Here is a 7,711-nt window from a genome sequence, read left to right on the forward strand (position 1 = left end):
ATGACAGAGCAAATAGAATTTGGGGCGGCGTCTTAATTGCAAAAATTCTTGCGTCAGCAGGGCTGAGGTAATCAATTCCAGGTAATGGTTTGGAGAGTATTTGATGCTCCATTAAAAGTTCTTCACCCGAAGGAATTATTATTATAAAAGGTAATCTACCGGTGAAGGTAGGTTTTTGGATGGTCACAACTATCAAATAAATATTTCATTACTCCTAATAAAACACAAAATTCAGCATCCTACCCTACATCAGGTCCCTCTTCATCTCTGAGTACTTCCCTCCTCTCTTCATCCCGTCCAACATCCCTATCGTGTTCCCACCCTTTCCTCGTTTGCCTAACATTCTCCCCTCTATTACAGTCTTCAACATCCCCCTGCCGGTCAATACCCCCTTCATCCACTTTTCCTGCCTCCGTAGGATTTCTCCCGACGAACCCCTCTCTTCGCCCACCATACCCAGTACTTCCTCATTTGTTTTCTTCTCGGTCCATTTCACCTTCTCCATTCTTCTCCACACCCACATTTCAAAAGCCTCCAATCTACGTCTATCCTCCTGCTTCAATGACCACGTTTCCGGGCCGTACATAGCTACGCCCCATATCAAAGTTTTTACGAGTCTTTTCTTAACATCCTTACTCAACGCCCCTGTCATCAACTCCCTCCTCCTTGTGAAAGCCCCTCTGCCTAGCGCAATTCTTCTCCTTACGTCCCTACTACTTTGACCGTGTTGGTCCAAAATACTGGCGAGATACGTAAACTGTTCTACGTGCTCCAGTTTTTGCCCTCCTATTTTAATGTTTATCTTTGCCCTTTTCTTTCTGGAAAATCGCATAACCTTTGTTTTATTAATATTGATTCTCACCCCATATCTGTCACAATGAATTTCCAATGCACTCAGCAATGCTTGCAGCCCCTTGGCTGACTGACAAACTAAAGCTTGGTCATCAGCAAACCTAACTGATTTTACGAATTCCCCGCCCACTTTCATTCCTACCTCGAGTTCTTCCCATGCCTCTTTGATCATTTCCTCTGCATACAGGTTGAACAGCAACGGTGATAATGGGCAACCCTGCCTTACACCCCTTCCTAACACTGCCCATTCTGACTCCCCGTTTCCCACCCGCACCTGAGCAGTCTGAGACATGTACAGGTTGCGGATTAGCCTCCTTTCCCTCCAGTCTATTCCTATTTTCTGCAATATACTCATTAGTTTTTCCCAATTCACCCTATCAAACGCTTTTTCGAAATCTACGAAACAGGCAAATACCTCCTGGTTGTATTCTACATTCCTCTCGAAAAGTTATCTCATTACTGCTATGGCATCTCGCGTACCTCTTTCCTTCCTAAACCCAAACTGATCATCCCCTAAGTAATCATTTGCCCTTCTCTATCCTTTTCTTTATGACTCTGAGAACAACTTAAGCTGCGTGGGATATCAAACTTATTGTCCCTTAGTCCTCACATGATGTAGCCTTTACCTTTTTCGGAATAGGAACTAAAACTGATCTCACAAAGTCTTCCGGCCAGATTCCTTCTTCATAGATACTACGAATCAGTCCATGTAGCCTCTTCCTCTCACATTTTCCTAAACATTTCAGTAGTTCCGCGGGAATGTAATTCAACCCCACGGCCTTGTTTATTTTCTCTCCCTTAATTCCCTTTCTATCTCATTGTCGAGTATGCCTGGACCTAAGTTATCTTCTGAAGGAATATCTACGAGCATTTTACAGACCGTCGGACGACAGATATAATTCAATATTAGAATTAGATAAGTTAATCCAAGGTTTCTTATCCCGACACAATGATCGCGACGTTATAATCGGTGGAGATCTCAATGTACCATCTATTGACTATAGCACATATAGTTTTAAAACGGGGATAAAGACAAAGATATCCGCAAATCGCTATTGAATTCTTTTACGTTGAACGCATTGAATCAACTTGGCACTTCACACCAACTAGGGGCGACAATATTCTTGATATGTTAGCCACGAAAATTCCCGAAAAAGTCTTAACAAGAGAAACTATAAAAGGAATTAGTGATCACATGGCAGAAAAAAAACTGAGTTTCCGCTTCATGGGATCCGAAATAAGAAGGAAAGGAAAAGTTTACTTGTTTAAAAAAGGGGACTACAATGGCTTAAAGTGCGTGCTACAGTATCAATTTGCTAGTTTTAAGAAAGATATTAGTCTCAGAAATACTGAGGATACTTGGAATCACTTCCTTGAGATCAAGCGCTCAGCAGTCAACAAGTTCATTCCGAGGAAATTTATTGAAGATAACACGGAACGTACCTGTAGATGGTACCACGCGGATGCTAGAAAGGCATTACGACATCAAAGGCTATATCACGTGAAGATGAAAAATATAAGGGATGATATCTCTGGTGACAAAAAGAATGAGATCACCTATGATAATTAGATATCCAGGGCGAATGCCAAGAATGAATTTCGGAAACCGTTGAGGGAATTCAAAAGGAAAAGGTTAGCGGAAAATTTGAAAGAGAATCCAAAAGCATTTCAGTCACACTGTGTGTCAGAGAAGGTCAGGGATATCAGTCAACTGTTAAATCACTCAAAAATGATACAGGCGAAAGAGTAACCAGCTGTTTGGAAAAGGCTAACTTATTAAATTTCTTCTTTCAAAGCGTCTTCACTAATCTCTCACAGAATTCCCCCGATAGCTTACTAAATCGTGCCGGTCAACCGATGGCCATTATTGAAATCTCATATACTGGAATAGAACGTTTGCTGAAAAATATTGAGCCTAACGAATCCTCCGGGCCCGATGAAATACCCGCTCGTATATTTAAGTATCTAGCTTCGGAAATTGCGCCGAATGTAGAAATAGTATTTAAGAAGTTGCTGGTAGATCACAAGCTTCCCAGAGATTGGAAAACGGCTAACGTAACACCAATATTTAAAAACGGAGGCGAGGAGGAGCCGACTAAGTACAGGCCTATTTCCCTTACATCCATTTCGTGCAAGGTTATGAAACATATAGATGCTAGTTCGACCGCGAGACACCTCGATAATTAGAAGTTATTTCTGAAAAATCAGCGCAGTTTCCGAAAATGTAGATCCTGCGAGGCGCAACTTGCGCTTTTTGTTCATGATATTCTTACTTTGGGAGAGAGCAATGTTCAAGTGGACGCGATTTTTCTAGATTTTAAGAAAACTTTCGACAAAGTATCTCGTAGTAAACTCCTCGCAAAGCTAGAAGCTTATGGCATAAATGCAAATATCCGGGGTTGGATTAAAGACTTTTTGAATGGTCGGGCACAAAGAGTAGTCATAGATGAAGTTAGCTCTAATGCAGTAGAGTTACTTCAAGTGTTCCCAGGAAAATGTCATCAGACCTCTTTATTCCTACTTTACGTAAACGACATCGACTCCGTAGTCACTAGTATGATACATTTATCTGTCGGCGATGCAGTGGTTTACCGTGATATCCGTGATCCTGAGGACACAGCACCTTTATTAGATGGCCTTAATGCTATACAATGCTGGTGCGACACTTGTCAATTAGAATTAAACTTAAAAAAGTTCGTTGTGATGAATTTTTGGAAAAAGAGGAATTCTCACCCGAACGCCTACTGCATTGGGAACACCGAAGTGGAATGTGTAGACTCAATTAAATACCTAGGCGTTATCCTCACTCACGATCTCTCCTGGGTGAAACACATACGGGGAATATGTGGGCAAGCTAACAAACGTTACGATTCATTAGAAGAGTACTGGGTAAACGTGTTGAAAAGTCAAAGAGAAATGTAATCTGTCGTTGATTAGGCCTAATTTAGAATATGCTGCAAATATATGGGACCCTCACGAAGTTGGATTAATTGCCGAGTTGGATCGCGTGCAGCGTAGAGGAGCTAGATTTGTAAAACGTTGCCACGATAAACTTAAACAGGGTATATATAAATAATAAATAAAATAATATAAGTATTCGTAATTGAATAGGGGCTAGTAGTACGTTCGGATGTCAGGCTGTGTTTTGTTAGGAGGAGCAACTAAATTGTTCGTAGTGCCGTTGTGTAAGCCTGCCTATCCTGCCTTAACCAGTCACTGGACCAAGGGAAGGCGGTGGGTGGGTAAACGCTTCTATAGCCTTGGGCAGCATTAAAAAATGCCAATCCAATGTCCCTATTCACCATTTATTTATCGGACAATGATTACAGTGGCATATTCCAATCAATAATTCTAAACTCTTTAGTGGAAAATTTAAAAATGAACACATTAGAGCAACGTGAAATTTCCATTTCATGTTAGTGCCAAACATTTTTCTTTGTAACTGACAATTATTCCCAATCTTTTTTTACTTTCCATCAATTTTTTTCTCCAAAATAATTCATTCTTCCCCGGGTCTCTTGCACCGCTCTCCCCCGTCTCACCTCAAAGGCTCCCGAAACGGCGAGCCGAGGGACCTTGGCCAAGGGAGTGGTCGAGTTATTGGGTCCCAGCATGGCCCTAAGATCTACCGATATCCCGGTCATTACTCCCTTTCATTGTTTTATAGGACCTCAAGTTGTCACCCCCTCATCGACCTTCGGACGGTCGCCCTCTTCTGGGGGCGACGCGCAGCCTCCGTCTGTTGACGCCAAACGTACCCACCTCCTTCCCTAGTCGCAGTACCTTCCTTCTGCTTTCCCTAAAATATCCCTCTACACTCGCTTCTTATTACTTTGGATTTGTTCCTCGGAAAATCCAGGAAGGTGCTTTATTGATGTGAATCTGGTCGTATTTGTTAAAATAAAAAACTGGAGAATTTACCAAGTCTCACTTCTTTGAATAATAATGCCTAAGTAAATCAACTAACACGTTGGCTAATGAACGGAATGCGATCAGCGTGACGGGATTTTTGAAACCTTACTCCATAATGCTTGTTCATTCACCGTTTAAGTGGTAGAGATAATTTGTTTCCTTGTTCTTTAGGCTTTGTGGGTGATTTTGAAATGTCACCACGGTAATTCACCGATATCTGGAGTTTTCGTCAGTGGGTAATAGGTAGTGTTGTTATTTAAAATTTCCATTATGATTCAAATAAAGTCGAATGCCAGAAGATCCATCATTTAGAAGGTAAATACAGTGGTCCATGATACGCAGATTCCCAGATGTTTGGAAATAATTTAATCTCTCGGCCACGAAGTCAGAGATGTAAAAAGGGGTGCGATACGCAGATGATGTTTGGAAATCATTTAATGTCTCGGCCACGAAGTCAGAGATGTAAAAAGGGGTGCGAGTAAAAGATGAACTCGCAGAAGATAAAGGTATAGAAAGCAGGCGGAATGAGGTCATCGAAGAACTGTAAGGAGGACCGGAAAAAAATGGCCGGACGATAGAAAGGTGGACGAAGTCAGCCGCCTTTGATACACCGCTGTGAAGTGATTTCGGAGAAGCAGTGAAGAAGTCTGGGAAGCACACACGAGGCACCCGAAGCGAAAAAAGATCTAGCGGAGAAATCATCAAGGCTGTCAACGGTAAAGCCTAGGGTAGTCCGTCTGTAATGACCAAAGACAGCTACAGAAAAGGAAGATCGCTGGGGGCTTCTACTTTTCTCAAAATGTAATGATTGCGAAGAAAATGAGGGCGCAGAGATATGAGGAACACCGAACGTTCCCTCTAATACCACGTGTCTAAAAAATCTACACAAATACTTTGCGAAAATATTAAGACAGCCTGCCAAAAAGCCCTCGGAACCTATGCTATACGCGTCTGCCTAAGATCAAACGGACATATGAAATGGGCAGGCAGGAGGAAATGGAATGGAGCGCACGATAAATATGAGATGAACGTGATTGATTGGGCCAATTTGGAATTCGATGACTTGGTTCGGAACACTGGAGGGAACCCACCAGGAGGAAGGCCAAGTGGCATACACGTTATTTAATAAGGGGCGAAATAGTCACTACCGTCCTTTGGGGGTGGCAAGTGGTGCGACGGCACCGGGCACCACCGCCGAGGCCCCGCGGATGTCGATTACATATATTTTACGAATTACGATCACGTGAGATTTTGTGACTTCGCGAGGGCCTCACAGAAAAAGCCATGGAATGTACGGCTGGGATTTCCTGGGAAATGTGGATCCTCAATGTGTAACTTAATTTTACCGTTAAATTGATTTAAACCTGCAGCGTGGAAGCGTTTTTGCGCGCGTAATATATTCATTTTTTATACCGCAAAATGCCGCGAGACAAACTCTCTAGTGTCAGCGCGAAGAAAACTTAAAAGCGATAGAAAGATTGCCGCAACCCATCGACGTTGTGCTGTTATTATTTGCTGTCTTCTCGAAACCATACTGCTCCCGCCGGTCACATTGTTACCACTCCCGTTACAATATAACCACAACGTCAGGCCCCGCGCAGTGCCGGCTGCACTAGTCCCCGCTGACCAGTAAGGCCGCCTTTGTAAACGGTAGACTTATAAGGGAGTTCGTACCTTTAACGGGGACAGTGGAGGGCTGCTGTAGGCAAATTTTCAGATTGAAATATTGATGATGAAGACTGGACGATGTGAATTAATAAAATGTCCGATTAAAGTACGTACATTTGCTTTAAGTCTCCACAGTTGCCGTGTTGCTGGCTTCTTCTTCCCACTCGAGAGTATTTTTGCGATTGACGAAAATCTTTACACAAGCGCATCGCCCTCCTACTTGGCGACCTTGGCCGTGCGACGAATGTATACAAACCGTTTTTGTGGCGGTCGTTTCATCTCTTAACTCGTGAGGGAGAGTAACTACATCTAAGTGTAAATTGTTATCGTCTGGTACACATCGGTCTAACCTAGTATATCGCTGGTGTACATTCAAACTTTCGGGACCATCTTCCAATTTAAACATGCCTTACGAAAGCGAAAGCCCTCCGTTGGCCATGATTCACCGTAGTAAGCTCTCCGTAGTTCCCCCCCGCCCTTACTCTCAAATGCGTCGCATATCAATGTGCTGACACTGGTGTGTGCGCTACGATTTACGCTTGTGGCGTGGAATCTTTGCCACAAATGGAACCATTCGAAGATTAGCAATTGTTTTTGTGTGAATTGTTGTTCCAAATTAATGGTACCCGTTACACCTCATGGTATCTTAGGGCAGTAGAACTGTGCTTCGTCAGGTCTAATGAACAAAAATATTGGACTCCGTTATCTTGCAGACGTCGTCGCTGTTGTCAGATATTCAAGGCACTGTTGCACTGTTTTCAGATAGTTCAGACACTGGCGGATACGTACGGTTCTCATTTCGTTCAAAACGATAACTTCTTTAACACAAAATGTAAGACAAATATTCGGTAAGCATTAAGTGTCAGGAATATTACATCTTCTGGTTCGCGGGAAACGTACGTTCTGAAGGTATATTTCATACATGGATGGGCGGTTCTCGTGAATAGTAGCAGATATACAGCATGATTCTATTAATGACACCTCCAAACAGTAGACATAGCCTTTTTCGTATTTGCTCGTACTTTTTATTGACGAAATTGATGAGTCCTCTCTTTCGAATCGGTCAAGATGTTGAAGTTCAAAGGAAAACCTTGTGAAATAATGTGTGGTGTTAGTCTAAGAACGACGTTTAACAGCTTTTCCAATGTATTTCAAGAGCATATTTCTGAAGAAAATATCATCTTAACAATATTTTGATAGAACTGATTCTTTATTTTATTAATTGACTGTATTTACCGTTTTTATTAGGATAAATTAACACTAAAACCTAGTATACGTT

Source organism: Hetaerina americana, unplaced genomic scaffold, assembly GCF_022747635.1.
Source record: "Hetaerina americana unplaced genomic scaffold, ioHetAmer1.1.p SCAF_3, whole genome shotgun sequence".
NCBI lineage: Eukaryota > Metazoa > Arthropoda > Insecta > Odonata > Calopterygidae > Hetaerina > Hetaerina americana.